Source organism: Pteropus alecto, unplaced genomic scaffold, assembly GCF_000325575.1.
Source record: "Pteropus alecto unplaced genomic scaffold, ASM32557v1 scaffold40, whole genome shotgun sequence".
Taxonomy (NCBI): domain Eukaryota; kingdom Metazoa; phylum Chordata; class Mammalia; order Chiroptera; family Pteropodidae; genus Pteropus; species Pteropus alecto.
In genome coordinates this window covers 5,973,717-5,993,042 of record NW_006431919.1, presented here as the reverse complement: position 1 = coordinate 5,993,042, position 19,326 = coordinate 5,973,717, and the positions used below count along the sequence as shown (strand labels likewise).

Here is a 19,326-nt window from a genome sequence, read left to right as displayed (position 1 = left end):
CAAGGAAGAGTCAATTTCGAGACCTAAGGAATGGGTGGTCTCTTAGGCATAGAAAATAGATTTAGGAGTGGTTGAGCCAAATAAGGTGGAAACAGTTTTTCGCCCTAGTCTAGAATAAATGTCCTGAGCTGAAAAAGAGAAATAGCGGTGCTGCTAGGATTAGAGGTCAGAGGCATCCTAGACAGGAGGACCATACCTGGAAGGGCCATGCCAAAGGGAGATGAGGCCACCTCCAGAGGCCTCCATCTTCTATGGGGGATCCTGTGAGAAGTCCAGTCTGTACCCGACGTGCCTCAGGACCAGGCAAGCTCTTTCATCCTGTCTACACTGTTTACATGCTTATGCCTCATTAGGGATTCTAGTAGCTGAGCCTCAGGGGACACCATAACTACTGCCAGCACAGTGTGCACTCAGGCTGCTGGCTGTCTGATGGGAGTGCACATATCTGTGACCTGGACATTGTTGAGATCCCCCATGGATTGTGACCTGTGAGAACACCTTTCCTGGACATCTAGATGGCCCCTGACACCTAGAGAAAGAAAGTGTGTGGAAGCCAAAGTCACCTTGCAACCCTGTACCTCATAGGTGTGATACAATGGAACCAGCCCAAGACCCCTTTGAAACATTACAATTTTGTAGTAGTTGCTTTTTATCATTCTTACTAATATTTGATGCTAGGCAAGTAACAGAACTTGCCTGAGTCTCAATTTCCTCAATTTCCTGAATTCCACTCAGCTCTAAAATTTTATGATTTCTCTCTCTACTTTTCCAGATTAACTGTTCTTCATAAATATGCAGTAACTGCTTGAGAAATATTCAGATGTCATCATTTTTAAGTCACGAGAGATTGAGATGTAAAAATTAAAATAAAAATGAAAAGTTGGGCTACTTTAACAGACAGCATGAATCGACTGCCAGAAAGAACTTGCTTATAAAATGCCAAATTAATGACAGTTTTACTCAGTTTTTATTGATTTCCTTCACTTTCATCTGCTATAATTTTTAAATAGTATCTGCACCTGAGGCCAAAGCATACCGACATTAAAACAGATCATCTGGATTTTTATAATCAGCATTGAAATGAAGGTCAGAAATGATCAAATAAATGATCTTTAGGTAATGGCAGTTACAGCCATTACCCTATTTCACAGATAAGGAAACTGAGGCTTTGAAAGTTAAGTAACTTGTTTCACATAATTATTAAGTGTAGAAGCCAGAACTCATGCCCCGGCCTATAGAATTTCCACACTCAAGCAAAGAACACTGAAGTATAAACTGTATAGATTTTATTCCATGTGTCATTTATATTCATATTGCCTCACTAACTTGCAGATTTTGTTGAATGTCCATTTCTCTTCTCTTACCAAATCATTTTCATTCCAATTCCTTTCCTTTAGAAAACCCATCACCATTGACAAGTTTGCGTTGCTTGAGCTTATGATGCATTAGAGAGAACATTTGGACAAAACAAAAGCATGAAACTTTCCGAGAAGTTATGCCTGTGCTGTTGTAACTGTGCCACTGATTCTCCCTAAAAAAAAAATACTTCTCAGGGTAGAGCTAGATTTAAAGGGAACTATATTAAAAAATGAGTCATTCTTCTTTCAGAACTAATTTTAAATGGTTAGAAAATGAGAAAGCCTGTGCAAATATGCTATGGGTTATTAAATCCTGGTTTGGACTACACTGCAAATGGGTGTGGGTAAATATCAGCCACAGAATGATAATCATTTAAGTCCAGCAGGCTCCCATGCTGCCAAAACTCCACTCAGAATGGAATCCCCACTTTAAATACTGTATGTTCAGACCACTTCTGACTTTTCTTTGACATAAGGCCTGAAACTAGGAGAGAAAAATAAATCGACACACTTGACTACGTAAAAATTTTAAAGTTGGCATGGCAAAAGATACCATTAACACGGTTAAAAGACAAAATGAGGGGAAAAAACTGACCAAATAGGTGACATGCATGATTCCCACCTATGATATCTTAAGGATGTCATCAAAAAACAAAAACAATCTAATTGAAAAATAGGCAAAGGGCATAAAGATGACAAAAGATAAGGATTAACAATTATGTGAAAGATTTTTAAAATTCACTGTTAATCTAAGAAATGCATATTTAAAAACAAATAATTATTGTGTTTTTCAGATTAACAAGGACCAAAATGTACAATATCCAGAATGTAGGAGAAAGGGCACTGCTGATGAAAAATAATTTTGCAATATCTATAAATTTTTAAATGTGTCTACTAAATAACCAATACTATTTTGAGTGCTTTTCTTCTGGAAATATTGAACATCTGCTTAAAGATATGTACATATGTTCAAGAATGCTTATAATAATATTAAACATTTTTGGAAAAAAAACTACATTGCCATTATTAGGAGACTGGCTATAAGAATTATAATTAATTCCTAAATAAAATACTGTGTATTAAAAAATAATTAGGTAATTATAGACATACTGGTATGGAAAGATCACAATATACTGTTCATAATAGGGTTTAGGCAGCAAAAGCTGTAAAACACTATCATATTCCATTAAAAACTATAACAATAATTATTTAAAAATATTATTTTATTGCAAATGGTTATTGGAAAATGTCTGAAAGGATATAAATTAATCTGCTAATAATAGTTATCTTTTGGAGCTGCGACTACAGAGAAATTCCACTGTGTGGTGTAAACATTTTTGTATTGTTTGTATCATTGACAATTAACATGTATTATTCTTGCCTTCAATTAAAAATGTACAGAACATGTTTTTTAAAGACTAGATCTGATCATTTCACTTTTAAGGGCTTTTACAATATGCTAGAGTGAGTGAACTGATATGTATTCTAGGAATGATCAGTCTTTATCTAACCAATGACAGTTCAGAATTTCTCCATAGGGCAGGATAATTATGGAAAGCAAATGAGTCAATGCAGGGAAAACAACTGTAAACTGAAGGACACTCAACAGGTATGAAGGACTCTGAGACTCTGGACAACTCCGAAGTAATACTATGTCAGTACTTCTTCAGAAGATAAATTCTTTATTTAAATATTTTCCCTGTGACCCCATATCTAAATTGTATGTTTGTGGTCACAGGATTTACAACAAATCAATCATAGGGATTTGCACTGATTGCAGAAAAACACTTATGAAACAATAGGCCGATCACAGGAAAAGTTTCACCCAATTTCAATGCCTGGAAATTATATTTAAAAGAGCAGAGAGTGATATTACCAAAATCAGCCACAAAGCAACCAAAACTTTGTTGTAACCTTCTATATGGTACTGCTGCTACTATTTTAGGAGGAGCTGTCACTGACATTAGCCACCTCTCCAGATTCTGTAGGAGATGATGACTATCCCAAATGAATCAAATAAAGAGAGATTAGAAGAACAGAACTTTGCTGCCAGGCAGACTTGGCTTGCTAGACATGGACTGTTGGGTATGTAACTCATGGCAAAGCAAACAATAACCAATACTCACTTCCACTTCCGCCCTTACTTTCCTCCACTAAAAGAAATTATAAAAACGAAATACTCACTGCTTCAGTCTTCTTCACAGCAAGAAGCAGCCAGGAAATATCGATCGTCTCAACAAGTCTATAGAGGAAATCTGCCGAGCCTACTTTCTTTCCTGATAAAAAAGACAGAGAGAACAGGTGTTTTTCTTCCTTCCTTGCTCCTGCCTGGAATGTAGACATGCTGACTGTGGAAGTCACAATAAGTCCAAGAGAAGGCTGAGAGTAGCATAAAGATGCTGGCTTTGATATCGCTGAGTTGCTTAATCAGAGCAAGCAGTTGCCTCTTCCCCAGCGTTCTTGTCATGGTAGGAAAATTAATTCATTTAAGTCACTGTTAGATGGATATTCCATTACCTACTACAGAAAAAGATTTCTAATACATATTTAATCTCTCTAAGCAATAGTTTACTAATCTCTAAAATGGAAAATGAGGATAACCGTGCAGATGATATACACAAACATATATAACCTATATGTATACATATATAATCTATGATATATTCAAATCATTCAAATCCTTGCTCAAATGATGGTCTTTAGAAAAGTCCTACCTGACAACTCTATATAATTAGCATTGCTCATCATTATCTGCTTTATTTTTTTTTCATTGCAGTTTGCATTAAAAATATATAGTATCAGTTGTTTATCTACCTGTTGTCTGGGACTCTCTACTAAAATGGAAACTCCATGAGGTAAGAAACTTTATTGTGTTTATTACTGTATTTCTAGCACTTATAATTGTGTTTAGCACATAATTCACATTCTATCCATATTTATTAACTAATGAATGAACAAATTAATGTATATAGAATGTTTAGCATATAAATGGCCTAATAAATGATAGTGGTTTAGGTGTTATATATAGAATTATGGTTATTGCACAAGCAACACCACTGGGAGAAACTGAGCCTGAGAACAAGAGGTCATTATACCTACCCTAGAGATCTAGCACACACATGCACAAGGCCATATACACAACTGTTCACAGCAACACCTTTTTTGTAAAAGCAAAATAATGCAATTTAAATGTCTATCAATAAGTTTAATAAACTTTGGTATATCCATATCATGGAAAAATATTCAACTATTAAAAAGAATGACTGAGATCTATATTGTACTGATGTGAATAGATCAACAAAATGCAGTGTTAAGTGGGGAAAAAATAAAGCTACAGAAAAAATAGTAAAATGTGATCCCATTTACTTAAAATAATCAATCACAAAGCAAAACTATAATGCTCTCTGCACTAATCTACAGACATGTATTCATGCAAAAAACATCTGGGAGACACACACACAGACCCCTAATTAGTATTAATGGGACAAGGAATAGGTTGAAGGGCGGGGGTGCAAGTGTAATATTCCTCTGCTCTTCATCATGGGAATTTTATAAAAAGAATGTGTTCCTTTATATTTGCATAGTAATAAAATGACTAAAACTGTAAGCATATCAGAAAGAGTCCAAAAGCACCGAAGCACCCTGAGCCACGTAAGAGACCCGCCCCCCACCTAATTCCAAGTTTCTTTTCATGAGAATTGTCTCAAATACTACAGGTAGACAGTTATTATTTAGGAAACTTAGCAATTTATTTTTAAATTTAGATTCTCCGCAAAGACTACACATTTTGATCAACCTCCAACACTACTTTTGTTTGGCTCTGAGAAAGCAATGACCACTTTAATGCCTTGTTTCACATAAAAAGGATCACCATTCACCACCTCATTCCAAGCATCCTGGAATGTTGAGGCAGTTTGTGTATGAACAGTCCCAGGGCGGAGAAATAAATAAATAAGTAAATAAACAAACAAACAAACTTTGAAAATCATTTACTTTCCTTCTTGAAAAGAAAACAATAATGTTCCTTGGAAAGCTAAAATGTATTGAAGGAAGAAGGTCAGATGTAGGAACCACGCCCAAAGATGTCCAATTATGAAGAGGATAAAAGGTGTCTTGGAGCTCTCATCCTTAAAGCGTTTCTGTGACTCCCTTGTCCAGAAGCTCCACACCACCTCCACCAAATTAAGAGAAAATGGATTGAGGAGATCAAGGCAGGGAAAGCAAATTGTCCATTTATTCCTGGTCGCCTCAGAAGTCATTACTGAACGTATTCCACAAGATAATAAATAAAACTGATTGTGTGGTTAAGAACATTAGAGGAACCTGGAGCGCCTGTAAAGAGCATTGTGCCGAGAAAAGAGTATTAAAAAGTGAGGCGTTTCCTCTCTGCACGTTTCAGCATGGTGGCTCGGGAGAGAAACTATAGTTGAAATGGATAGGAGCAATTTTCCATCATTATAGAAACCTTACACAACCTCTGACTGCTTATACCCTCATCTCTTAGCATCCTAGTAAATTGCCGTTATTTGTTCCAAACAAACCAAAAGGCCCGTGGTAAAATGGAGTAATTTAAGGCTAGAAGAATACGGTACCTGTAATTCAATTTCATGGCAGCTGGTTTCACAACATGCTCCTCTACCTTCGCTTATGACACAGGAAACTTCCTTCCGAGTGTAAACTCTGCTCTCACTAAGCTGAGGGCTCACGATAAGTGGACCTTAAATGGACAGAGACAATCACCACTGGCGAGGCGTAACTCAGCTTCAGTTCCCCAGGCAACTCAACATCCACTCAGGTCTCAGGCTAGCAAGAAATCAAACTCTCTCAATTCTGAGTGGGAAGCAAGGTGAGTTACTAAAGAAAGAAGTGCTCCAGGAAAACCACAAAAGAGGGGCTGTACAATATTTGTGTAAGTGGATATATGTAAATATATATATATTTAGAAAATCTAAACTGTTCTTTGTAAAAGAACTGAAAATAAAACAAAAGACTGCTAATAGCAATAGCTGGTTAAAATGTGATCGGTGATGATATAATTGAATGAAAATAACAAAATATGTCACTGTATTTCCTGCTCTTTGCTAAGCCTCTAAATCTGGATCTAGTTACAATTGTGGGTAGAGGAGAGAGAGACACCAGAAAGGAAAGAGTCTGGGCCTCTCAGATTAGAAATCGTAGTCTGAGGCCATTAGCTTTGCCAGTATAGAAACTGGACCTTATCCGAGAACTGGGTTGGACTGAAATGGACTGACTCAGATCAATCACACTCGCAAGAGTGATGCATAAGCCCAAAAAAACCAATATCCTCATTTGCCATGAAAACTATAACTGCCAAATTAAATGAATATTTAAATTCTCTAAGGTGATGGGTGTGTGATTGTGTAATCATTTCACAATGTATATGTATATTAAAACATCACATTGTATCTTTTAAATATGTACAATTTTTATTTGCCATCTCATTAAAGGTGGAATGAATACGAACATTAAAAATAAAATGTAGAATGGAATCATAGAAGTAATTAACATTTGATGACTCTGCTATCTGATGCAAACCAGTATTAACATTAACATTAATATTACTATTGGGAAACACTGAATATTTACCTTTGTGCTAACCAACTTCTCACTACTCCAAGAATTTAGGACCATTATTGTCATTTTAGAAATGAGGAAAATGTGGCTCAGAGAGGTTTTGCAATCACCCAAAGTGACAGCTGGTTAGAGGCTGAGTAGGCAATCAAAGCCTGGCAGAGTGATCCAGAGCTTGTTGCCTCCCACAAATCTCCTGCAACTTGCTGATATGGGTCATGAGAACGTTTATAAAATGCTGTCTTGAAAACTTTCGACTTCTGCCTAACAAAGTGCTATCATACACATTTCCTTATTAATTTCTTATATCAACCCCATTAGTAAGAAAGGGTATTACTATCCTCCTTTCCTAGATGAGGACAGATAAGCCAAGGGACTTGCTCAAGTTTTCATAACTGATAAGGGAAGATACGGAACTTGGACTCAGAGTTTGACAGCAAAATTTTCTTTCTCTGTAGCTCCAAGATTGGAAAACGTGTTGACATTCAGGATGCTGAAGACAAGTTGATGTGGAATCACATTAACTAGGTGGACATTTATGAAAAGGAAGGTGATTCTATCTGTATTTGACAAGAATATATGGAATGCAGGACTTCCGGCTACTCCTCTTGGCATCAAGAAATTGCTGGAGGTTTGTGTTTTAAGTGAGTGCATGCTGTTTTAAGAGGTTGATCTGATGCGCTAACATTTAAAGGTGATTTTAAAAATTAGTTTAACTCTAAGAAGCAAATCTGTCATTTCATGAAGAGAGCAGTGGGCAGGGAAATTCCTTTTCTTCAAGTCCTCCTACCCATACATATTAAAATTAGCTAAGAGATGTAGAAATTGAATTAAAGTGAGACATAAGAAAGAACTTTGCTGTTTTAATGGCTGGGATGTTCTTGATTATGCAGCATTAGCCACAGACAAGATTTGAACTACAATAGGCACAGAGGTAAAGACAAGGAAAAGAGTGTTCCATTTTCTTCTGGGACCAAGCACTTCTGATATTGATGAAGTAGACTGAGGGCTAGGATGCATGAGAGAGCTTTGAGATGTACGGTAGATGGTAGCCTCTGTTATCATGTAAGTCTACTTAAGACAAAGGGAAGGATTCTGAAGCAAGATTTAACATCAAGTTTGCAGAAATTAGCGAGAATCTTTAGGGCCACCACATTCCCAATTTCTATTGGACAGGACAGAGAGGCATCACAAAGACTGCCTGAGCACTGTGAGAAACGATAATGGGGACTCTGGCATTCTTTACCAGCCTTCTCCCTCTTGCACTCAGGCAGCCATGAATCATTTCAGAACCCTCTTGTCTGGCCAGAGAGGGCTGCTACAGTGTCCTGGGCTGGGTATCCAGGAGGAATGCTAAATCTACATTGGCATTCACCTGTATGAACCGCTAGGGTAAGTTGAGCGCACAGGGAGGGGTTGAACGGCCTTTACTTAGCAGAGTTGGGCAAATATCCCAGATGCTGGCACAACAGCAGAGACGCAGGAGTTCTGGCCAAAGGGTGTAGGAGAATTGCATGGGCTTCGGAGTTATAACTTTGGCATGCAATGCTAGGTCTCACAGATTGGCCGTGTATACTTAGTTCCCTTCTTGGAGGCCCAGCACACATATCCATGCAACGAGGAACCTTAAAGCGTATTTATAAATTAGACGAGCATATCTACTATTTATTGCTGAACACAAAAGTTAGCCCATATAGATACCCAAGAAAAGTGTGTTTCTCTTTTATCTATTCCCTCCCACTTTCGAGACAGAAAAGTAGATGATAAAGCATATTTAGGCCAAAAGTAAGTACCCAACTGTCTTGAGGGAAACCATCACCCTGGTCATAAAATCATAGAAAAGCAAAACAGATCTGGAATATATACAGATGGTTTTCTCTGACTATAGCGATGAGTAGCTGTAAAACAAAGTAGCTAATCACTTTTGCGGATATCTTCATGAACAGTTTCCAGAGAAATCAGGTCAGGCACAATGAACGATGTGGGACCATGAAACATGAACAAAAAGTGAGGACCTGATGCTTCAATTTCAGGTGACTTTTATTTTTTCTCACTTTTTGAGCTCATTTTTATTTAACATAAAGAAGATGAATTCTTTGTAAAAAAAAAAGAAAAAGAAAAAACAATAAAACACTAAACCTTTATGTTTTTCAACAGAGCACTGACTGAATACATCATCTCAATAGCAGAGCGGAGAATAAGGATGTCTGAATTTCTTCCTGAGTACTAGACTGCTTTCATTAGTCATGGGATTGTGTACAAACCACTCCCTGAGTCTGTTTTCTTATCTCCAGAATGGGAAGACAAGAATAATGATTCTTTTTTTTTTTTTTTAATAAGGTGAATATGAGAATCAAATAAGGCAATACATGAAATATAATCAGAACAATGCCTAGTATGGAGTGAGTGCTCAACAAATGTCGTCACGATTACCAATATCATTGTTCTAGATCATTCTGTGGGTGAATGAGGGCAACTCTAAAGCAAAACAGGACGACTCAGAGAGACTGATACATTAATGGGGGCTTTAATGACTTTTTGATTACTGTTAATCAGATAGTGTTGTAACTAGATAAGTGTTTGGGGGAGATATAAAATAATTGATTTAATAAAATTATGAATAAAAATTTCAAACCTTGTTGATGAAAAATATTCTCCTTAAGATGCTAGATTATTCAAGAAATACTGCCAGTGTTTGGAACTTTTCTCTCTCTCTCTCTCTCTCTCTCTTTCAGTTAAAGCCAGTAAACTTGGATTGAATATGTATGATGAGCTGTACACTACGGAGAATATAAAGAGAAGCTTAGGAATTGCCTGAATGGTGCATAAGGTACTTTGTCAATACCCACAATGACAGAAAACTTTTGCCCTTGAATGTTGTCATTGATTATTGGAAACAGTTCAAATTAGTTCAGGGCCAAGCGCAGGCAGGTGACTAAGCTGGATAATAAAACTGAGGCCTGCTCTGAATGGAGTCAGATTTTCTTGTATGCCTCAAAATAATTCTGAAAGTAATTTTCAAATGGCTTTTGTAAATGAGCCCTGGCAGTATTGTTGAAAAGAGTGCATGGATCACTGAGGTGACTATTTTGAAAAAGCATTATGATTTCAACATTTAGGGCCTGGTGGTTTTGTCAGGAACCAATCTCTTAAAACATTCCCCTGCAGCACAGCCCAGGTTTTCTGTTTCCTTTGTATCTTCCCATGTCACTTAGTATCATTTTGTGCACACTGTGCAAGCTCAATCAGGCACCTTTTACACCAACTGTGAAAGATGCTCCCAGGTGGTGACCCATGTCTTAGCCCCCCTAATTTCTCTAGATGGTTCAGGACCCTTTCTTATTTCAGTCTTGCTACACTCAAATGAAGCAGAACCCATTGCTTTCTGCTATAATTGTATCTCTTGCTGTTCCTGCTGCTACCTCCCAAAACTCCCTAGCATGCGAGCTTACAGGGCTCCAAAGAGGCACAGTAGCTATAAAGAAACGACTGGGACAGTATCTAGTTGAGGGCACTGGGAGTTCTCCCCACGATCCAGATTAGTGGAAGGACAGGAAAGGTCCAGTCAGTGACATTTGAATGTCAAAGCCCAAATACACACTAGACTAGTAATTAAGGTGAGGGCTCGGGAGGGAATGACTCAGAACCATTTCCAAAGGTAAATACACACTTTAAAGTTTCTCACAAACATCTGATAGAATGATTTTCCTAAACTCAGTAAGGTATCATGGGTTTAGAGTCTTTAGTGATTAATGTAAGTGCTTAGGCAGATTTGGGTTTAAATTCCGACTCTATCTCCTGATTGCTGTGTGACCAGGCACAGATTATATAACCTCTTGAAGTCCCTGTTTTCTCATCTATAGTATAGAGATTCTAATAGTTCCTAACTCAGATGTTGCAATGATATAATGCAATAAAGTATCTGACACATAGTAAGCACCTGACAATTATTTCTACTTATTAATTAGAAAGTCTTCACATTATAACTATTTGCTTAGCACATTCTATCAACCTGTTAAACACTGCATTAGTTTTTCTTCATAAGAAGAATATACTTAATAAATATATATATGCACAAAGTCTCCATCATGCTAAATACCATTCTGTTTTCTTGTGTTTTAAAAAAAAATGCTCTTTTCATTTAGAATTTTCATTACTCCATAAAGGCTTGGACTAAAATAAATATTAAAAAAGTATTTCTGTAATAGACCAAAAACAAACAAACAAACAAACAAATACTTGGTTTAATAAATGCCTTCCTTACTTTTCTACCCCTTGAACTAACTGATAACTCTTGGTTTTAATTTCTGTCCAATGGAGATTAAGCCTTTCGGAGGTGATAGTAGGTAAACAACATATAGCACGGCTAATTGGATTTTTAATCTTCACTAGTCTTTAGCAACGAATACCTGCAATGTTTATTTGTTGGCTGCAATATTAAATTGCCAGCCAATTAACTGCCAAAGGGAGCAATTGGTTACCTGGATATTTATAATGATTCATATTTCATTTTCAAAGAAACATTTTAAATTATTTCCCATCTAAAGTATACAAATTAAAACAGCTGTTGAATTCAAATGAGAAATGTAAATACTCATCAGCCCAGGAAGATTATTTTAAAAGACTAATTGAGATGTAATTGCTCAAAAATTAAAATAAAATATACAGAATAATAAAATCTAAAACTAAGACAAATTTTAAAGCAAATAAAAGGGAGCATATTTATTTGTATCTGTACACAAGGCACAATTGTCCAAATATTAGCAATTTAACAACATACACACACTAGAGGGAAAAAAAAGTTGAATTGATATGATATTCCTAAAACATCAATAGAACATCAAAAATTGTAGTTAGTAAAACTGACAGGAAAAGGTTACAACTAATAATTGTTTTCCTAAAAGTTCTAATTATTGAATTTATATTTAGCTTTTCTCCCATACCATTCTTAGCCCTGATCATCATTTTGCCATCATCACATAATCAAAATACTTGAGCTCTTCAAAGTGAGATGTAGAATTTCCAGTTACAGTAATGGAAATAACAGAGTCTCTGGGCCTAGAGTGGAAGTTGAAAACCACTACTTGATGCATGTGTGTCAGTTTCGGCATTCTAGGAGAAAATACAGTGCTACCCACCTTCTCTCTCCTCCATCTGAAATGCTCCCCCACCCACCCCGAATCCACCCAGATACATGCCAGTCTCTTTTTCAGCTCCCTTAGACCTTTATCAAATGTCACTTCTCAGTGACACCTTCCTTGACTATCTTATTCAAAACTGCATCACTTCCCCACCCCAGCATTCTCTATCCCCTTCATGATCTATTTTCCCCTGTTTATCTAAATACACTTTAATAGTTTATTTTGTATTTATAATCTCTCCCTACACTAAATTGGAATCTCTGAATGCAAAGACTCTTGTCTGTATTTTTCACTGCTTTATCCAGCACGCAGAACAGCACCTAGCCTCTAGCAGATATTCAATAACAATTTGTTGAATGAATAAATATATGAAAAAGCAGAGGACTAGAGACACTGAGTACTTGTCTAAGGTCATATAACAAGTGTGAAAAACTTATAAGATTCTGGACGTAAATCTGAGATTTTGGACTCAGTCTAGTGCTCCAAAATGTCCTTTAACAATCAAGGTGTCTTTCCTGACCTCTCTTCATATGTTGTAACTAGAGAACAAAACTAAATATGAGGAAATGATCAAAATGGCACTGCCAATCCCCCAATGAAGAAAGAATTAGGTGGGGAGGAGGAGACAATATTAAATTATAATCAGTAATGAGTGGCCACATTTTGACTCTAAATATGTCATTTAATCCATTTGCAATTATCTTCATAGAACACTTTCATTCAACAAAAGTACTGAGTATCTATCATATGCCAGGCACCATACTGGGCTTTGGGGATAAAGTTGTTGAAACAAGGTAAATATGTATGTCACTCCATGGACTTGTGATAGCCTCATGCTATCATATATATTCAGGCAGTAAGATTTATGTGTATTAAAAGGGAAAAGTTCTACTCATCTAAAATCAAACTTCCTCTTAAGATTTTCTCGTAAGATATATGCTATTTTTTCTTTACACCAAAGAAGAAGAAAAGCATAAATTTCACAGTTCATGTTCGAGATGATATCTGAAGTAATAAATAGAACTAGTATTTTGGCAAAAGTAAAAAATCACTGGATATCTTGATAAAATGTTAATTCAACAGAAGTGATTTGGATTATAAAGACTATAAAATACTTTTGCTTCTCATGTTCAAAATAGTCCTTACATTGAGGCTTCTCCAGCAATAGAGAAGCACCTAATGAAATTTTTAAACATACTTTGAAAATTATTCATGTCTCAATCACTCATGTTTCATCCCAAATATGCCCTTTATCTTCTGGGTCTCAACAGTACTGTGCTAGCAACATTGCAGCTCCTCTCCATAGTCCGAATGGAAGGGGAAGTGTTCTGGGTTAAGTTGTAGCCCCCCAAAAACATGCTCAAGTTCTAACCCTTGGTATTTGTGAATGTGACCTTATTTGGATAAAAGATCTTTATCAGACATAACTAAGTGAAAGGTCTTGAGATGAGACCATACTCAGGATTAAAAAGATGGACCTAAAGTCCAATGACAAATGTCCTTAAGAGAAGAAGAGAAGGCACAGAAGAGAAACACAGTGACACACAAAGAAATCTATGTGAAGAAGGAGCAGAAACTAGAGTGATGTTGCCACAATCCCAGGAATCCTGGACCCCCAGTACTCAAAAGAGCCCGAGAACGATTCTCCTCGAAAGCCATTAGAGGGAGCATGGACCACTGGAAATCTTGATTTTGGACTTCTGGTCTCCAGAACTATGGAAGAATAAACTTCTGTTGTTTTAAACTACCAAGTTTACAGTGATGTTTTTATGGCAGCCCTGGACAAGTAATACAGTAAGTATTTCTGGGATGATGAAAAGTAAACATCGGCACCTCATTATCTACCACGCTAGCTCAAAGTATGAGCAGCCATCACCTGTCAGAGAAGAATCACTATGTATTTGCAGTTTTGATTTCTTCTCCTCAAAGTTGATTAAATCTAGTCCAATTTTTTGTAAACTCAGTGTTCTATTGGTCATAAATGTTCTTAACTTCAAAAATAATCTAGTTTCAAGCAAGCCAGCTGCCAAATCAATAAAACCACCTCTTGCAAGCTAGTAATACCCGTGATAGATTTACAGGAAATAGCAAGGAGACTCTAAATCATGAACACGAGGACTTCGCCCTGTGGCACACCCACCGAAGAAGAACCAGGGGGAATGCTGAGGCTGCAGAAGGTAGAAGAGGTGAGAGCACAGAGGCAATCACAGTGGGACACTGAAACAGCATGCTGAATTTTTAACATGAAACGCAATTATTTCAATGTTCGTCTCCTCCAACGATTACAAGTACTTCTGATTTCTTCTTGAATTTATTTGTGCCCATCATCAATTTTACACATGTCACACCTAATTCCCTATAGTTTCGCATTGTCAGTTCATTGTTATAAGACTGTCTTTATAGATAAGTCAGGAAGTTGTTTGAGGGTAGGGACTATCTCACACGTTTTTCTTCTACCCCCCGTTTCTTTTCAGGGCTGAGTAAAGGGGAGATCATTAAGAGATAATAAATAATTAACTTACTCTTGTGTTCCTGATCATAAGTGCCTACTCTAATCTTATAACTATTCTGGCTAAATAATACCAAAGCACTGGTATGTCAGCATACAAGCAGGTCTAAAAAATACAGAGGCAGCATGATCATTTTTGTATATCTACACGATCCATACACACTAACACGCAGTAGAAAAATTTGACCCTAAATCAATTCTGGCAACAACTATCATCACATCTAATAAATTCTAACAAATTCACATCTAAAAAGTTCTAATAAATGTTAGGTAATTAATTTTTTACAAAGGAGAACCAAATAAAATGAAAATATCCCAAATATACCCTACACACACACACACACACACACGCACACACACACACACACACCACCATTATTCTGTTTCCCCGACTAATCTAATACACAGTGCAAACTTGGTAAAGGCAATGTTCTAGGTCCTGGGGCTTTTGTTGCAAACAGAACAGACCTCAAATCCATGTCTGGAAGTTTTACATTATAGTCATTTAATCCGAAAAGAAAACCATTAGGTACCCCTAATAATAGTTTCTTGTCCCTTTTTTGCACATAAGGTACCAAGAATTGCTTTAATCCCAGACCTTAGTCACTAATCACAAGGATTCTCGTTGCTATTGTATAGATAGATCTAGTATATTTTAGCAATGTTAATTTTATCTTTATTTTTATTGAGTTTTATGTCTCATTACTTTAGCTACTACATGTTTCCTGTGTGTGTGTGTGTCATATGAATTATGCATCCTTCTGCAATTAGTACAGTTGAATGTTAATTTATGAGATGGGAAGCAACAGTATATCTCTTCTTCAGGAGTCAAACTTTAAGAAACAGTAAACTTCCACAAAACCTGTGTACAATTACTGATGAGACAGAGATACTTTCAAAGACTCTTTAAAAGAATGCTTTTGTTTTCTTTCGCAAGTTGAAAAATGGTCAGGTCTTCAGTGTATATGGTAGAGAAGAATCGAAACTGAGGAATCAGAAGACAAGGATTTAGGTCTTAGTTTGACTGGACTTATGAAATTGGCCTCATTGCTTAACCTAACTGTGCCTCTAGTTCTGACCTGAAAAATGGGGGTAATGAGAATATCTGCCTCCAGAGAGTGGCACTAGCTATTCAATGAGGCAACTGAAGTAAAGCTCTGAGCACAGTGCCTAGAATAAATTAAGTGCTTATGAGGTATTAGTAATAATGAATAGAGCTATTTAAGTTAAACTCCAGTGTCAATTTAATATTTGAATGCATATCTGAAAATTTAATATTAAGTCTGACAGACAAGAAAAACAGGATTTTGTTGGGGGAAATACAAGATGACCTGGTTGGCCAGGTGTGAGGGAGGGAGCACAGAGGTCCTGCAAATGAGCATTTACTAAGTGCCTGGTTTGGACAAGGCACTGAACAGACAACACAGATCAATCAGCTCACTGAATTCTCACAGCCACAATGCACGGCTGATGTTTTCTAGGGAGCTTCTGTGTGTCAGGCATGTGCCTGATGCTAAGGGAGTCAGTGATGAGCAAAACTGGTAGTTCCTGGCCTTGAGGAGCTTATGATTACTAAGCAGTTGGTGACGACTGATGGAAGAACATGCTTATCTGTGCAAACTTCTCTGTAAAGGGCCAGACAGCAACTATTTTAGACTTTGGAGATGGTGGTCTCTGTTGCCACTAATTTACTTTGCCACTGTAACACAAAGGCAGCCCTAGACAACACGTCAGTGATTGAGCAGGGCCGTGTTCCAATGAAGCTTTACTTACAGAAACAGGAGAGAGGCAGGCAGTAGTTTGCAGATCTCTGGATAGTGGATAGTGGAAGAAGCAACTAGCTCTCAGTCTAGGGCAGTTAAAAAGGGCTTCAATAAAAGGAGGGGAAGAAGCAACTAGCTCTCAGTCTAGGGCAATTAAGAAGGGCTTCAATAAAAGGAGGGGAAGGCTAAGCCAGCTGTGCTTTGAAGAAAAAAGAGGCTCCCTAAAAAAAAAAAATGGCAAGAAGTGAAAGTTCAAAGGTAATTCAGGGCAGCAGAGCAGACAGTGCAAAGTCAACAGAAGCATTAAAGGACACAGCTTGCTCAGAAAGAGTGAGGAACCCCGAGAACTGGGAGACTGGGGTCAGGGAAAAATGAACAGAGAATTTGAAAAAAGCCTTTCTGTACATAGTTCCGTGTTGCTTGGAAGCAAAGGTCATATTATCTTTCGGTATTTCTAAAGGTCGAGCTACTTTCCCCCTCCCAAAACTAAATGATAACATGATGCAGTTCAAAAGCTAGTCATATCAAATTGCCATCTAATCATTTAATTAAAGCCCCATGCTGGCACCAGCCATCCTCAGGGTCCATTTTTCATTTGGGCACATTTCATTACATTTTTCAAAGCAAATTTGCCTTTTCAAAGGCGAAAAATGCAAATGACTAGGTTTGAAAGGAAATGCATAACACTTTGCATAATGACAGGGATTTTCTTGGAAAGCAGTAAGGCACAGACAGAGCTATCTTTAGGGGCTGAGGGTGGCTTATCAGTCCTATAAGAACTCTACACGATATTTCATTACAGCACCAGGATGCAATGGAAGCAAAATATCAAATAACAGAAAGCAAACAGCCATCCCCTATCTCCTTTTTCAGCATCATTGAAACCACATTTTGAAACAGGATGCATCCTTTGGACTAGCAAGACCAAGGCAGGCATTGATAAATAGAGGACATTTAAAGTGTAGCCAAGAAAATGATGAAAAGCTAGGAGGAATTGACCTCTTCAAACAGGAACACCTAAAGGCCAATTAACATAAAGCATTGATAGGCAAATTTAAGTATATTCAAAAAAATTCTCAGGAGTGAGAAAGCATCCACTCTGAGGCAGGATAATGCATGTTGGTGGTATTTACGATAAGGAAATGAAAGTGACCTTAAATGTAAATCTGCACCTTCCTCCTTGGTTTATGGAAACTCTCAGAAGCACTGCATCCTGATTACTTCCGTCTCTCACCTTGAAAGAGGGAGCCTCAGCACAAATTTTATGAATCTGCAGACCCCAAAGTAAGAAGCAGTTAGTCCAAAGAGGAGTGAATGATATAAAATGAACACCAGTTAATTCGTTCTAATTTATTCTTTAACATCAGGGAGACAAGAAAAGCTTAACATCAGGAAGTCACATAAACCCCTTTCACCCTGTGACAGAACCACCAGCATCTGGAGCAGCTGCACCCATGGTGAGGTTGAGAGTCGCTTCTGACCAGGGAAGTTCACATGGCTGGTTAGCACAGCCAAAGCCTCAGTCTGTTGTAAGCTAAAGCCCTCATTCCATTCCTTATACAGAAAGGATGCCCATCTCTGGCTAGACAGACCACCTGCAGATCCAGACAGGACAGGCCTTACTCAAAACGCAGCATTCAGTTCAGAGTGCTGCCCCACTCACCTTGAAAGACAACGGGGAAAACTGGAATACAGTAGAATATTTTGATATAGCCTGCCTGACATGTCTTTCTTCCCCCAATTTCCATTTTAATTACATTTAAATGCAAATACATACATAAAACTGCACATATCATAAATGCATACCTTGATAAATTCTCACATGAACACACCTATGTAGCCAACAATTAAGAAAAAACAAATAAACAAACCCATATCATTACAAGCACCCAGAAGTTACCCTCAAACCCATTTTTGCATAACAACTTTCCTGACTTCTAACAATACAACTTATTTTGCATAACAACTTTCCTGACTTCTAACAATAGTTTTGCATGGCTTGCATTTTGTATAAAGGGAATCATATACTACATTCTATTCTGTCTGGATTCTTTGGGCCAATATTAAATTTCTGAGATGGAGTGATATCATTAGGTCTAGCTGTAGATTGTTCTTCCTCATCACTACATAGATTTCCATTACACGAATATACCACAATTTATCTATTCCACGGCTGATGGTTGCTTGAGCATTTTCTGCTTTGGGCTATCAGGAATAGTGCTGCCACAAAGATCCTGTACATGTCTTTTGGTGAGAATAGAAGATTTTGATCTTGCCACTTTGATGTGAAAAAAAAAAAATGTTGGTGTGGCATTTTGACATGGTTGTGTCAAATTTGTCTTGTTAAAATGTGAAATCCTCATCTTTTGTTTGGCGTAATGCATAAAAGAGACATTCCTGATTTATATTCTGTCTCTGATCCTCCCGCCATCCTCAACTCTGCCCTTGTCCCTCACCATCCCATCTAGTTCAAGAGGTTAAGACTGGGAAGAAATAAACAGAAATGAACATTAAAGGAAGCTGCAGCTCACATGCACTATTAATCACCCTCCTAAAAGGGACAAGAAAATATGCTTTTGAAACCACGCAAGGATTCCTTACAGGAGAATTTTTAGGTGAGAGTGTTTCCTGCCTCCAGCATAGGAATCAATAATTATAACAGACTCTATTTGAAGAGTATCAAGTGGTAGCAGTTGTTGAGGGAGAGAATTCATACAACTCGCTATAATTCAAGGCTTCAGATGGGAAAGTCTCAGAGAAGTGAGAGGAAAGAAAGATAAATTCTGCCCACCAGGAAAAGGCCCAGGTGGAGAGAAGTGTGGAGGCCTTTGGGGCAGGGAGATGCCGTGGGCATTTGTTGCATCTTTCCTAGCAATGGTTCTGCCTTTCCTCCTCCTTAATCATATCCCCAGTTTCTCATCCATGTGATTGCAGTGGTGCTGCCCTCCTTGGTCTGTAGGGAA

The 19,326-nt window shown here is 37.5% G+C and overlaps 1 protein-coding gene across 1 annotated transcript in view; it reads right to left on the bottom strand.

Annotated features, from left to right (window-relative positions):
* SGCD (sarcoglycan delta) overlaps positions 1–19,326 on the bottom strand; it is an 818,344-nt gene that overhangs the window by 601,805 nt on the left and 197,213 nt on the right. The window contains exon 2 of the mRNA XM_015585199.2: positions 3,543–3,634. The gene's annotated coding sequence lies outside the window, so the exon portion shown is untranslated. The remainder of the gene's footprint in view (positions 1–3,542; positions 3,635–19,326) is intronic.